The following is a 15,716-nucleotide window of genomic DNA, read 5'->3' as shown; positions in this document are numbered from 1 at the left end:
TCGGATTCTATCTTTCAGATAAGATCACAAGAATGCACCGACAGGCAAGAAATTGGTTTGAAGAGTGTCTACTTTAATGCCAAGAATATCCAGAATAAGGTGGGTGAACTTGCAGCATGGTTTGATACCTGGGATTTCAGAGACATGGGCAAAGCAGGAATGGGAATGGTTATTGCAGGTTCTGAGATTTAGATGTTTCAGTAAGATGAGAGAAACTGTTTAAAAAAAAGTGGTGGTGTTAAGGAAGTTAGAAAGCCACAATGGATCAGTTCTATGTCTTACTTCTCCTTCAAGGCACAGTGGAGACTCAAGGGTTAAACATTCCACTGCCAAAAAGACTCACTGCAGTATCAATTTGAAGCCTGTCCTCTTACAGTATAGACAGAACACCTCAGTAGGGGGAAGGCTGACTGTATCCAAGAAGAGGAGCCAAGTGGAGCCACACCTGTTGATTCCTCTGCAGCCTCAGACAGAGGTATTTGTCCTTCCTAGATAAGACTGAACGCCTTGGCCACAATCCTGTTAAACTGCCTCCTGCTCCCATTGTCTTACTTCCCCTCCACATTAGCGTGGGTATATGAATCCCCCATTTAGAGCAGGCAAAACCCTTCTGTCTTAATCTCTTCCCATCAACATATAATCACGAAGAATATAATAATCAGTTTCTGTAATCCATTCACACGTTATCACAGGACATCGACATTCATCGGGCTTTGTAAATTCATAATTACCTTCTTTAAACTATGTAATGACAATCAACCATGTAACTGATAAACCTTTTGTTTAGTCCCTGTAAAAAAATACTGTCTTTGTGTGTAGGGCAGAGATTCCTGGAGAAGTGTCATCACAGGTAGATGCATGACTACTTTTGGGGACATTGAGAATCTCTCACTGCTGTCCGGTAATAAAACATCTGCTGTTGTACTGAAACCTGTGTCATCCGGATTTGTGGTACAAAGTAGATATCAACAGTGTGGCATTGTTAGTCAAGGACAATATTACGGCTGCAGAAAAGATGTTTGATGACTTGTCTACTGAGGTAGTATGGGCTGAGATTAGAAACAGGAAAGGAGAGGTTACCCTGTTGGGAGGTTTCTCTCGGCCTCCAAATAGTTCCAGAGATGTAGAGGGGAAAAGATAGCAAAGATGATCCTTGATAGAAGCGAGAGTGACAGGGTAGTTATTACGGGGGACTTTAACTTTCTAAATATTAACTTGGAGTACTATAGTTAAAGTACTTTAGATGGGTCAGTTTTTGTCCAATGTGTGCAGGAGGTTTTCCTGACACATTATGTAGACAGGCCAACAAGGGGCAAGGCGACATTGGATTTGGTACTGGGGAATGAACCCAGCCAGGTGTTGGATTTGGAGGTAGGTGAGCATTTTGGTGATAGTGACCACAATTCGGTTGTGTTTACTTTAGTGATGGAAAGGGATAGGTATATACTAGAGCGCAAGAGCTATAGCTGGGGGAAAGGCAATTATGGTGCGGTTAGGCAAGATTTAGGATGCATCAGATGGGGAAGGAAACTGCAGGGGATGGGCACAATTGAAATTATTCAAGGACCAGCTATTGCGGGTCCTTGATAACTATATACCAGTCAGGCAGGGAGGAAAATGTCGAGCACAGGAGACATGGTTTACCAAGGAAGTTGAATCTCTTGTCAAGAGGAAGAAGAAGGCTTATGTTAGGGTGAGATCTGATGGCTCAGTTAGGGCGCTTGATAGTTACAAGTTAGCCAGGAAAGACCTAAAGAGAGAGCTAAAAAAAAGCCAGGAAGGGACATGAGAAGTCATTGGCAGATAGGATCAAGGAGAACCCTAAGGCTTTATATAACTATATCAGAAATAAAAGAATGACTAGAGTAAGATTAGGGCTGAAAATGTGTTGCTGGAAAAGCGCAGCAGGTCAGGCAACATCCAGGGAACAGGAGAATCGACGTTTCGGGCATAAGCCCTTCTTCAGGAAATGAAGAAGGGCTTATTTCCTGAAGAAGGGCTTATGCCCGAAACGTCGATTCTCCTGTTCCCTGGATTGCACTTTTCCAGCAACACATTTTCAGCTCTGATCTCCAACATCTGCAGTCCTCACTTTTTCCCTAGAGTAAGATTAGGGTCAATTATGGATAGCAGGGGGAAGTTGTGCATGGAGTCAAAGGAAATAAGGGAAGCGCTAAATGAATATTTTTCATCAGTATTCACACAGGAAAAAGACAATGTGGTCGAGGAGAATACTGAGATTCAGGTTACGAGACTAGATGAGATTGAGGTGCATAAGGAGGAGGTGTTAGCAATTCTCGAAAGTCTAAAAACAGTTAAGTCCCCTGGACCAGATGGAATTTATTCTAGAATTTTCTGGGAAACTGACAGGAATATTGGCAGAAGACTGGAGGATAGCAAATGTTGTTCCCTTGTTCAAGAAGGGGAGTAAAGACAACCCTGGAAAATATAGACCTGTGAGCCTTACTTCGGTTGTGGATAAATTGTTGGAAAAGGTTACAAGAGGTAGGACTTATGATCATCTAGAGAGGAATAAGTTGATTAGGGATAGTCAACACAGAATTATACACTTGCTGATTAATGTCCTAGATCTTTAAATAAAATGAAGGTGAGGGTGGCACGGTGGCTCCGTGGTTAGTACTGTTGCCTCACAGCACCATGGATCCAGGTTCGATTCTCCCTGTGTCTGGTTCCTTCTTTCTGTTTCTGAACTGCTGTCTGTATGCTTCTGGTACCAATTCATAAGCAATCAAAATAGCTTCATAACCTCTTAACCCCTCATCTGACAGCGCTGCGAATACCTCACTGGCTCTGCCTACCAGCTTAGTCTGAACTAGCATTGCCCACAAGTTCTCTGACCACTCCATCTGCCTGGCCAACTTTTTAAAAGAAATAAAGGAGGCTTCTACACCTTTTTCATCAATGTGTGGCAGTGTTTTAACATATTAAAATATATCACTACTCTTCATCTCCATCCTGTTAACTTGGATTTCCTGACTGATTCACAACTTCAATAGGTTAGAATTGGGTCTAACCAGGGACAAAAGTAAAGCTGAAATTGTCAGGGAGTTAGCCAAGCACTTAGGTGTGTTAGAGAAACAGAAAGTGCAATAAAATTAGAAAAAAACTTAAATTAAAATTGTGAAAAATGGAGTTAGAAGATAAGGAAAGGGAAAGAAGACCAATGAGAGAAGAGGGAGAGAGAGAAGAAAAAGAGAGCAAGAGAGAAAGAGAGAAGGTGAGAGAGAAGGAAGAGAATAGGACAGAGGTTGGACCCTGAGAGCCTTTCTCCTCAGATGGTGATGGCTAGCACGTGGGGACAGAGCTTTAAATTAAGGGGTGATAGATATAGGACAGATGTCAGAGAGTAGTCGGGGCATGGAATGTACTGCCTGCAACAGTAGGGGCAACATTAAGGCATTTAAATGGTCGTTGGATAAACATATGGACGAGAATGGAATAGTGTAGGATAAGCTTCATATTGGTTCCACAGGCCAGCACAACATCGAGGGCCGAAGGGTCTGTACTGTGCTGTTATGTTCCATGTTCTATCCACATTTTGGATTATCCAAACAAGATCTCAAGGTCCCATTAAAACTTTATCCGTTATCCGAACAGTTACCTGAACAAAATGTTCCCCGCCAGTCTCATTTGGATAATCGAGGTTGTTCTGTATTACTGGAGTATATACAGTAATTACAAGATAACTTTAGCTGTTGTAGCTGTCTTCGGAAGTTAATTGGGTGGTATCTCACACCTGGTGTTTATTCATTTACTGGGACAATTATTCTTTCATCAATAGGTCTGGGATCAGTCACTTGTATTAGGCATACTCTTATCAAAGCTGTATGGAATGGCATTCACAAGGCCTTTTTTGCTGTCTTTGGAGTTGCTCTGTTCAAAACAGCTATTGATTACTTTACTGGAACAGTCTTGTTTATCTCTTCTCAGCCATTTAATGTTTAAGTGTTGGGACAGGCTCAGCAGGCTGCCCCATTTTGTTTGTCGGTCATTTTGTGTGAGCAGACCTGGGCCAATTTCCGTATAAGCATGCGCGGTGCACCCCTACATCAGCCTGATGAAGGGCTTATACCCGAAACGTCGATTCTCCTGCTCTTCGGATGCTGCCTTACCTCTGTGCTTTTCCAGCGCCATATTTTTCAACTGCATTAGGTGAAATCACAATCAGGGAAATTATATGGTATAAGATCCACTTGGCTGACCTCAAAGCAATCACTACAGCCCTCCCCTCTTATCCATGGAATGTGGGCCAGTTCTTTTTCCTATAGCTTCTGTTCGGGCATTTTCACTGCAGGTCCAGTTCCTCCGAATCTTCCTTGGATACTGGCAGCATACCAGCTCATTGCCCATCTCCTGCGCCTGGAGAGTCTTGACTGAAATTCATCTTCTTCAGGCAGTAATGGCATCGAGGCTGCAACATCTGCCATGTCCATCTCATCCTCAGAGACGCTCAGTGGAAAGGGAGGACCCACGGGTGCTGACAGCCTTGCTTGATGTTCTGAAGGGGAGGGTATGTTTTGCTCTTGCCCTGTTTGCACGGTTGCAGTTTTCATGTGGTTCACTGCTTCTTCTTCCCAAACATTTTATATCATGGGACCTGACCCCACGTCAACCATGCCTCTTACCCATGGAGGGCTATTCCCATGGTTTCAACACCAAACTCCATCCCCTAAGTAAACTGCCTCTCCTGCTTACAGGTATCTTGGCGTTGCTGATGCCATTTCACCCTTGTCCCCCAGATCCGGGATGATCAGGTTTAATCTGGTATGGTGTCTTCTTCTCATTAGCAACTCTGCTGGATCTGTCTCTGTAGTTGCATGAGGGGTAGTCTGATAATCGAACAGGAACTGAGACCGTTTGGTATTGAGTGAGGCTTTAGGATGTTTCTTTCGGCCTGGCTTCAACATTTGGACTCCTCTTTTCTGCCAGACCATGGATGATTTGGAGCTGTCCTTACCTACCGAAAAACATTCAACTTGCGGAAATACTCAAATTCTCTGCTGGTGAATGATGTCCTTCTGTCTGTGACCAACACCTCTGGGAGTCTGTGTATTGCAATTTTTTCGATCGTCGTCCCTATATTTGAAACATGACACATGACCTCAATGCACGTGAGTGAATAGGCATCCCACAATGACTAAATGACTAAAAGCCCCACCAAAGCAGCTATGTTGGCACACAATCCTGTCCACCAGACATAACTTCTCGTCAACATCTTCATTTCGGAAACCCCAGATGACTCTGTTGAAGTTCAGATTAGAGTGGCGCTGGAAAAGCACAGCAGGTCAGGCAGCATCAGTGGAGCAGGCAAATCAACGTTTCGGGCAAAAGTCCTTCATCAGGAATGAGGCTGGGAGCCTCCGGGGTGGAGAGATAAATGAGAGGGGGATGGGTCTGGGGAGGAGGTAGCTGAGAGTATAATAGGTGGATGGAGATGGGGGGTAAAGGTGATAGGTCAGAGAGGAGGGTGGAGCGGATAGGTGGGAAGGAAAATGGACAGGTGGGACAGGTCATGAGGATGGTGCTGAGCTGAAAGGTTGGAACTGGGGTAGGGAGGGGGAAGGGGAAATGAGGAAACTGGTGAAGTCCACATTGATGTCCTGGGATTGAAGCGTTCCGAGGTGGAAGATGAGGTGTTCTTCCTCCAGGCATTGGGTGTGGAGGAAGTGGCGATGAAGGAGGCCCAGGACCTGCAAGTCCTCGGCAGAGTGGGAGGGGGAGTTGAATTGTTCGGCCACGGGGCGGTGGGGTTGATTGGTTCGAGTGTCCCGGAGATGTTATTCCCTGAAGCACTCTACAAGAAAGCACCTGGTCCCCCCAATGTAGAGGAGACCGCATCAGGAGCAACGGATACAGTTAATGGCGTGTGGAAGTTCAGGTGAAACTTTGATGGATGTGGAAGGCTCCTTTGGGCATTGGAAGGAGATGAGGGGGGAGGTGTGGAGGTGTGGGCGCAGTTCCTGTGGTGGCAAAGGTGGGGGAGGGGGGGCGTGTGGACCTAACCAGGTAGTCACAGAGGGAAGGTCTTTGCCCGAAAGCGGATAGGGATGGGGAGGGAAACACATCCCTGGTGGTGGAGTCCGTTTGTCACTGGCAGAAATGTCGGCGGATGATGCGATTTATGCAGACCTTGGGGGGAGGAAGGTGAGGACTGGGGGGTTCTGACTTTGTTGTGGTTGGAGGGGTTCCAGGGCAGAGGTGCCAGACGTGGATGAGATGCATTGGAAGGCTATCGATTTGAGTGGTGTGGGTGTTGGTGTTGTACACTTGCAAGAAATATCCCTATTGGGTATTTATCCAGAAAAATATATAACCATCAATATTCCACGATTGAGAAGGAGTTTGGTGTTGGTGTTGTAACATTTCAACATTTATACAACCAGTAATGTTTCTGAGACAATTATATAAACTATTGTAACCCCTTAAAGATTTTGGAAAAATGTAAGGATAAAAATTCCAGACTATTCAGTTGGAGCTGATTATTGTAGCCATTCAATTTGCAAATTATACGTGTCGGTCCCACCGCCCCCAAAAACAGTCCCAATGTCCCAAAATGTAATGCCCTCCTTCCTGCAACAATTGTCCAGCCATGCAATAATTTGGAGTAATCTCCTACTTCTCCAATCATGAGCACATTTGCCTGTTTGAAGGTAAACATCACTACTTTGAACTTTTTGACATTTTTAGAGTTGGATTTTCTGTCCCTAAAGGTGAGCATTTGATAGTTGGCTGTTGAAAAAGATGAGTTTGGGACTCTAGTGGTTTAAAAAGGCACTGAAGGGATCCTCTACATCTTGAAGATATCTTCAAGAAAGTAGCAACAGAACAAATGAGACCAATGCTGACACGAGTGCTATTTTCACTTTATTTAGTGTCCCGGATCAGATAGCATCTAACAGTGCACCTCCAGTCCCTGGCAAACTGCTTGAAGCCAAGTGTGTTAAATTGGAAGTGACCCATATCAGAGTGTGACCTCTCAAATCACATTCAAATGGTGCAGCAGAAGGTGCGGTTCGTATTAACAGATCAATGGTCAGAAAGAATTGAACAATCATAGAATCATACAGTATGGAGGAGACCCTTCGCCCATCAAGTCTGTGCTGTGGAAAATACACCGCGACCTACACTTGTCTCAGTTTCCATCACTAACGGTTATGAGGCTTCATGCCACAACTACCTTCTCAGCCAGTACTTTTCAGACTCTGGATGAAATAGATGTCCCCAGTTTCGAATCCCCACAAGGAAGGATCTCTGTAGAGAATGTAGGGGATTCCTTAATGTAGGATCTACAAACAGCAGGATAATCACAACAAGGAATCCTCATTGAGTGGGATCGTCACAGAGTAACATTCCAGTGTAAGGTCATCCCGGTTCAGGGTCCTTAGCTGAAATAAACCCCATCTTTTCACAGTAGTGGCTGCCAGTTTTCAGTCAGAGAATGCAGGGCAGAGATGATATGTGGGTGGGGTGGGGGGACTGTGGTGATAGGTGGGAGTGGGGAGAGTGACAGGTTGATGAGGGGAAGGGTGACAGGTTGGCAAGGAGGAGGGTGATTGGTGGGAGAGGGGCGAAGATTGATGGGGAGGAAAGTGACAAGTTGGCGAGGAGGAGGGTGGTAGGGAGCAAATGATAGACTGGTGAGGGGGAGGGTGTATGTGTCTTGGAGTATTGTTGTATAGGTTGGGGGTTGGAAGTTGTTCGCCTGTCAGAGTATGAATTCAAGGAGGGGGGAGATCTCTCTGGGGGGATTTCAGGTCAGGGATGTGTTGAATTGGGTGCAGATCCAGGAAATTTGGCCTGGTTAGAGGGCTCAGAAGAGTTGGTCTGGACAGGAGATTGAAGGAGGAATCAGATTGTGAATGGTGTTGAACATTATGCACTCATCGGCAAATATCGCCACTTCTAACCTTATGATGGAGGGAAGGTCGTTGGTGAAGCAGCTGAAGTTGGTTGGGCCTAGGACACTACCTTGAGGAGCTCTTGCAGAGATGACCTGGAGTTCAGATGACTGACCACAACCATCTTCCTATATACCAAACATGACTCAAACCAGCAGTTTGCCCTTTAATATCCACTGATTCCAGTTTTGCTAGGGCTCCTTGATGCCACACTTGGTCAAATGATATCAAGATCTCTGACTATCAAGGGGGTGGCCACGGTGGTTAGCACTGCTGCCTCACAGCGCCAGGGACCCAGGTTTGATTCCAGCCTTGGGCAACTGTCTGTGTGGAGTTTGCACATTCTCCCCGTGTCTGTGTGGGTTTCCTCCGGGTGCTCCGGTTTCCTCCCACAGTCCGAAGATGTGCGGGTCAGGTGAATTGGCCATGCTAAATTGCCCATAGTGTTTAGGTGCATTAGTCAGAGGGAAATGGGTCTGGGTGGGTTATTCTTCGGAGGGTCGGTGTGGACTTGTTGGGCCAAAGGGCCTGTTTCCACACTGTAGGGAATCTAATCACTTTTGCCTCACCTCTAGAATTTAGCTGTTTTGTCTATGTTTGAACTAAGGCTGTAATAATGAGGTAAAGCGCTGAGTGGACCTAACAAAATCCAAACTGAGCATCATTGAAAAGATGATTGCTGAATAGGTGCTGCTTGATAGCTTTGTTGATGGCATCTTCCATCACTGTACTGATGATTGAGAGTAGACTGATGGAGCAGTAATTGGCCAGACTGGATTTGTCCTACTTTTTGTGGACAGGACATAAGCCTGGGCAATTTTCCACATTAGAACATAGATAGGTACAGCACAGGAACAGGCCCTTCGGCCCACATTGTTTGCTGAACATGATGCCAAATTAAATGAATCCCTTCTGCCTGCGCTTGGTCCGTGTCCCTCCATTCTTTGCATATTCATGCACTTACCAAAGTGTCCCTTAAATTATCCTATCATATCTTTCCCCACCACCACCCCTGGCAGCGAATTTCCGACACCTACAACTTTCTGTAAAAAAACGTGCCCCTCACATATCCTTTGAACCCTCCCATCTCACCTTAAATTTTAAACAGTTCAACTCCAGAAAAAAAAGATTCTGACTGTCAAACCCATCTATGCATCTCATAATTTTATAGACTGCCATCAAGTCTCCCCTCAGCCTCTGCCGCTCCAGAGAAAACAAGCCAAATGCTTCTAGCTCATGCTCTCTAATTCAGCATCCTGGAAAACCTCTTCTGCACCCTCTCCAAAGCCTCCACATCCTTCCTGTAATGTTGCAACCAGAACTGAATGCAATACTCTAAGTGTGGCCTAACCAAAGTCTTATACAGCTGCAACATGACATCCTGACTCTTGTGCTCAGTTCCCCAATCAATAAAAGCAAGCATGCCATTTTACCACCTTAATTACTTGTGTTGCCATTTTCAGGGAGAATTGTCAGGTAGATGGCAGTGTTGTAGCTGTGCTGGAACAGCTTGGCTACAGGAGCAGTGTTCTCAAGCACAAGTCTTCAGTACTATTGCCAGAATGTTGTCAGGGCCTTTGCAGTATTCACCAGTGTCGGCATCAGATCAGTCTTCCCGAGAGTCAGCCCAAGAAAAGCGATGGGCCTGGATGGAGTCCCTGGCTGTGCACTTAGATCCTATGTGGACCAGCTGCCAGAGGTATTCACTGACATCTTCAACCTCTCCCTACTACAAGCCAAAGTCCTTAACTGCTTCAAGAAATCTACATTCATCCCGGTACCAAAGAAAGCAAATGCAACATGCCTTAATGATTACCGCCCAGTAGCTTTGACCTCCAAAATCATGAAGTGTTTGTCATTGCCCATATTATCTCGAGCATCCCAGCCTGCTTCAATCCCCTGCAATTTGCCTACTGATGTAACAGGTCCATAGCAGACATTCTTTCCTTAGCCCTGCACTCATCCCTGGAACATCTGGGCAGCAAAGACACCTACATCAGACTCCTACTCATCGACAACAGCTCTGCCTTCAACTCCATAATTCCCTTCAGGCTGATCTCAAAACTTCATGACCTAGGTCTCAGCACCACCCTCTGCAATGGGATCCTCAGCTTCCTGACCCACAGACTGCAATCAGTAAAGATAGACAACTGCACCTCTTCCACGATAACCCTCAACACTGGAGCCCCGCCAAGGATGCATTCTCAACTGCATACTGTACTCCCTGTACACTCACAAAATGAGTAGCAAAATTCCAAATGAACACCATCTACAATGTCATGGGGCAATGATAACAATCCTTCTATCAATGTTGGCAAAACAAAAGACTTCAGAAAAAAAGGAGGAGAAAATGTCCCCTGTCTCCATCAATGGAGCGGAGGTTGAGAGGGTTGAGAGTGTCAAGTTTTTAGGAATGATGGTAACCAACAAGCTGTCTGAAGTTCCTACGTAGGTGCGACAACAACACCTCTTCTTGCTGAGGTGGCTTAGGAAATTCATCATGTCCAATAAGGACCCTCACCAACCTTTACAGGTGCTTCATAGAAAGCACACTATCCAGGTGCATAATGATCTAGTACTAGAGCTGCTCTGCCCAGGATTGCAAGAAACTAGAGAAGGTTGTGTGCTCTGCCCAGACCATCATGGACTCCATTTACACTTCATGCTGCTGTGGAAAGGCTGCCAACATCATCAAAGACCCTTCCCACCCCTATAATGCTCTCTTACAACCTCTTCCATCAGGCAGAAGATACAGAAGCTTGAACACGCACCAACAAGTTTGAAAACAGCTTCTTCCCTGCTGTTATTAGGCTGAAGAATTGACACTTTAACTTCAAAAAATGTCAATCTTGTTAATGTTAAACTTGCTTCTTGGATCGCCTGTGCAGTGTAAGCTGTATGCCTCAGTCTGTCTAAGCACCCTATGCTCTGCATATCCTTGTTCGTATGATCTGCCTATATTGCTCACAAACAGAGCTTTTCACTGTATTTTGGTACACGTAATGAGGACAGCAGATGCTAGAGATCAGAGTTGAGAGTGTGGTGCTGGAAAAGGACAGCAGGTCAGGCAGCATCCGAGGTATACATGACCACAATCAATCAAATAAAATTGACTTCTGTGGCTCCAATTGTTTCTTGATATCACATGGCATGAATCAAACTGATTATTCCAAATGTTTCAGCCTTATCATTTACAGTCATGTGTTGGCCGCTTCCATCATTGAGGATGGGGATATTTGTCCAGCCTGCTCCCCCATTGAGTTGTTTAATTATCCTCCACCATTCATGACTGAATGCGGCAGACTACAGAGCTTAGATTTGACCCTTTGGTTGTCGACTTGCCCAGATCCATCACTTCTAACTTAGGCTGTTTGGCAGCAAGTGGGCCTGGTTGTTAGCTTCACCAGGTTGACACCTCATTTCCAGGTATGCCTGGTGCTGCACCTGACTTGCCCTCCTGCACTCTCCATTAAATCAAGGTGAAATCAGTGCCTGATGATAATAGTTGACTGGGGGATATGCCAGGCCATGATCTTGCAGATTGCCATGGAGTACGATTCTGCTGCTGTTGATGGCCCACAGCAACTCATGGATTCCCAGTCAAGTCGCTAGATATGTTTGAGGTCTGTCTCATTTTAGCACAGTGATAGTGCTGCACACACAATAGAGGGTATTCTTAATGTGAACATGGGACTTCACAAGGACTGTGCAGTGGTCACTCTTACCGATACTATCATGGACAGATAAAGTTTCAATCAGCGGGTTGGTAAGGATGAGGGGATGAGGTAAAGCATGTCTTTTTTCCCTCTTGGGCCACCTGCTGCCAACTCAGTATAGCATCTATGTCTTTTATGATTTGATCAGCTCAGTCAGTGGTGGTGAGTGATTGGTGAGTGATGCTGTCATGGGGTTATCTAAGTGAAGTTGAATATGGGTTCCACACAACCTCCTTTCTTGACAATTCTGAATCCTCTAGGACTAAAACTGAACACTCAGTTTGTTTTAATTACAGTTTTAATTATGACGCAGCATTTAAAAAATAGGTGTGTTGTCCAACAGCACTTTGCCCCCCCCCCTCCATGACCTAATATTCAACCTTTCCCCACTGGCCAGTTACCTCACAGCAAAATATACTGCACCTCATTAGGATTAAGAAAAAATTATGGTTGTTGGACTTCTGAAACAAAAAAAATGGAAATTGCAGATGTATGAATATCTGTGGAAAGAAAACAGAATTAACATTTCAAGAAGATTGACCCTTCTTCAGAACTGATAGCAGCTGGGAACCAAAGTGTAGGAGGGGCTGGGAGTGAGCAGAAACATGGAGATGGCAGCCAGAGAGAGAGAGAAAGATAAAAAGTTGGGCAGATGAAGGGATTGTTGGTAATAGGCCACAGAAGAAGAAATGGAGAGGATCAGAAGGTGTGTGGTTGCTTAGCTCAGTTGGCTAAACAGCTGGTTTGTGATGCAGAATTACACCAATAGCGTGGGTTCAATTTCCACACCAGCTGAGGTTATCGAGCTATGCTTCATAGAATCCCTACAGTGTGGAAGCAGGCCATTTGGCCCATCGAGTCCAGACACAGCCTCCCAACCCTCCCCCTATATCCTATCTATGTAACCCTGTATTGCCCATGGCCAGTCCACCTGGCCTGCACACTATGGGCCATTTAGCATGGTCAATCCACCTAACTCCACCTTCTTTGGACTGTGGGAGGAAATCGGAGCACCCAATGGAAACCCCACAGATGAGTAAGAAAGTACAAGCTCCACACACAGAGACAGACAGTCGCCCAAGGTTGGAATTGAATCCAGATCCCTGGCCCTGTGAGGCAGTAGTGCTAGCCACTAGCCGCTTTGCAACGCTGGGGTCCTGCCTTCTCAACGTCTACCCTCACTTGAAGTGTGGTGACCCTAAGATTAAATCAAAATCTCTCTTTAACAAAAGAGCAGACCGATGATACATAGACCATTCCCTCCAGGACACCTTGGTCTACTCCTCCTCCATGCCCACTTCTCATGGCATCTTTGCCTGCAATCACAGGGTAACACTTGCCTATTACTTTCTGTCTCCTCACTATCCAAGGCCCCAGACGAACCTTCCAGGTGAATAAGTGCTTTACCTGCACTTCACTCAAATTCAGTTTACCGTATTCACTGCTCACAGTGTGGTCTCCTCGATACTGGGGAGATGAAACGCAGACTGAATAACCGCTTTGCAGAACCATGTTCTGACAGCAAAAATGATCCTGAGCTTCCAGTTCCCTGCCACTTCAACACATCACAATGTTCCCTGGTCAACATTTCTGTCTCCAGCCTGTTGCAGAGTTTCAGTGAGTTGCAGCGCAGGCTGGAAGAACAGCATCCCATTTTTCCACTTGGGGACCCTGCAGCCTTTAGGATTCAATATTGAGTTCAATAATTTAAGAATCTGAACACCTTCTTCGATGTCCACACCCCCATCATCCAGGCCCTGTCATCTTAAGAGTTACTTCCAGCACAGCCAACTTGTTTCCACCACCCATTGTCCCCCATTATCAGCTTTTCCTCTTCCCTGGCTTTCTATCAACCATCTCTTTGCCTGCTTAAAAGGGGTCAGTTTAACTCAATTGGCTGGAGGTTGATCTGGCAAAGGAGTGGGATACCAACAGCATGGGATCAATCCCCACACCAGCCTAGGTTACCATGAAGGACTTTCCTTCTCCTGAGGTGTGGTGGCCTCCAAGTTAAGTCGCCAGCAGTTGTCTGTCTCTAAAGAGAGAGTAGTCCTATGGTCTGGTGAGATTACGTTGACTTGAGTTATCTGCTGAAGTTCCTTTCTCTCTCTGTAGGCTCCACCTTCAACCATCTACTCAGTCCTTTACTAAACCACCCTATCTTCAGCATAATTGTCACTGTTCCTTCGTTAATATTAGCTCTGAAGAAGGATCATTGAACTGAAAGTGTTAACCCTGCTTTCTGTTCACAGGTTCTGCCAGACCTGCTGGTTTCTCCAGCAATTTCTACTTTGTTTTTCATTAGGATCAGGATTGTTCCAAGAACCACACTTTTCAACTTTGCTCAAGAACAGCAGTTTCAGCAACTTCCCAGACTCATTGAAAACGCATGAAAAGTTGTGAACTCATGTTCACTCATGTATTTAAACTAAACAGGGTACACACTGCCCAAACAATCTAACTTGGCATATTTCTTTCAAACCTGATTATAATAATAATAAGAATATAAAATGCAGCAGCAAAACATCAATCACACAGGATGCATAGAGAGTATGAGAAATTCATGCAAATGTACAGTCAGGATCAAGGGTGGGATCAGAGGTGGAGGGTGAGGTCAGAGGCTGGGATGGGGTCAGGATTTGAGAGTGGGATCAGTGTTCAGGTGAGGTCAGAGGTTGGGGGTGAATTCAGGGAATGGTGTGAGTTCAGGGGTTGGGGATGGGTTGAGGGATTGAGGGTGAGTTTGGGGTTGAGTGTGATATTAGGGCTTGAGGGTGAGGTCAAGGTGAGGGTTGAGAATGGGGTCAGGGTTGAGGGCGGGATCAGGGTTGAGGGTGGTGTTGGGGATTGTCAGTGGTGTCAGGGATTGAAGTTGAGGTCAACAGTTGTGGGTGAGATCGGAATTGGGGGTGGGTCAGGGATTGAGGGTGGGGATGGATTTGAGGGTAAGATCAAGGAAGTATTAGATCTGTGGGTAAGGAATGATATTTGCTGGGTTAATGGTAGGGTATCGCTGGTTAATATGGTTTGAGGTTTCGATGGTCCTGGTGTTGGAGCAGGTCAGGAGAGGTCACCTCTTACCTGCCTTCATCATACTTTCTGCCATGGATCATATCTCCAGTTGTCAGGAATCTACAGGGATTAGCTAAAGGGAGACAATGCATTCAACCTCAAACCAAAACAATACTGGAAAGACTGGAATTGCTGAGCAGAGCTGGCAGCCTGTGTGGAGAGGGAAACACAGTGAACCTTTCTAGTCTGTGTCCTGGTGAGCCGTATATTGAGGTACTGAGAAACACTAATGCTATTGCTCTCTCCATGGAAGTTGATAGACCTACTGAGTATTCCCAGCATTTTCCATTGTTGCTTCAGTTTGCCATAATGTGGAGCATTTCTGAACAAAGACGTTTGAACGACACAAAATCTAATGGAAGCAAAATTAGAAATTGTTGGAAAAGCTCAGCAGGACTTGGCAACATCTGTGAGAATTCAAAGTTAATGTTTCATGTCCAGTGACCCTTCCTCAGAATTGATTTAGTTTTAAGAAAAATAGTGGGTGGGTGGGGGGGGGGGGGAGGGAGAGTTTAAGGAGTAAACGATACATGGAGGTGGAGCCCAAGGAGAGAGAAGAACAGTAGGACAGACAAAGGAGTAGAAAAAAACAACTTTTTTCGAGCTACCATCAGTTCTGAGGAATGGTCATGAGATATGAAACATTAACTTTGCAGATGCTGCCAGACCTGCTAAGTTTTCCAGTCATTTCTGTTTTTACTTTTGATTTCCAGCATTCGCAGTTCTTTTGCTTTTTACAAAATCTGCTGGGGCTGGAAGAATTGCATCCAAGTCAATCCTGACATCTGGATTTCTGAAATCAAACGTTCAAACAGATCAGGAACAAATTACTGCAGATGCTGGAATCTGTACTGAAAAGAACAAACGCTGGAGATCACAGCGGGTCAGACAGCATCCATGGAGAAAGAGGAGAAAGTGAGGTCTGCAGATGCTGGAGATCGGAGCTGAAAAATGTGTTGCTGGAAAAGCGCAGCAGGTCAGGTAGCATCAAAGGAGCAGGAGAATCGAC

This window comes from Chiloscyllium plagiosum, chromosome 16 (genome assembly GCF_004010195.1).
Source record: "Chiloscyllium plagiosum isolate BGI_BamShark_2017 chromosome 16, ASM401019v2, whole genome shotgun sequence".
Taxonomy (NCBI): domain Eukaryota; kingdom Metazoa; phylum Chordata; class Chondrichthyes; order Orectolobiformes; family Hemiscylliidae; genus Chiloscyllium; species Chiloscyllium plagiosum.
This window is presented reverse-complemented; position numbering follows the sequence as displayed.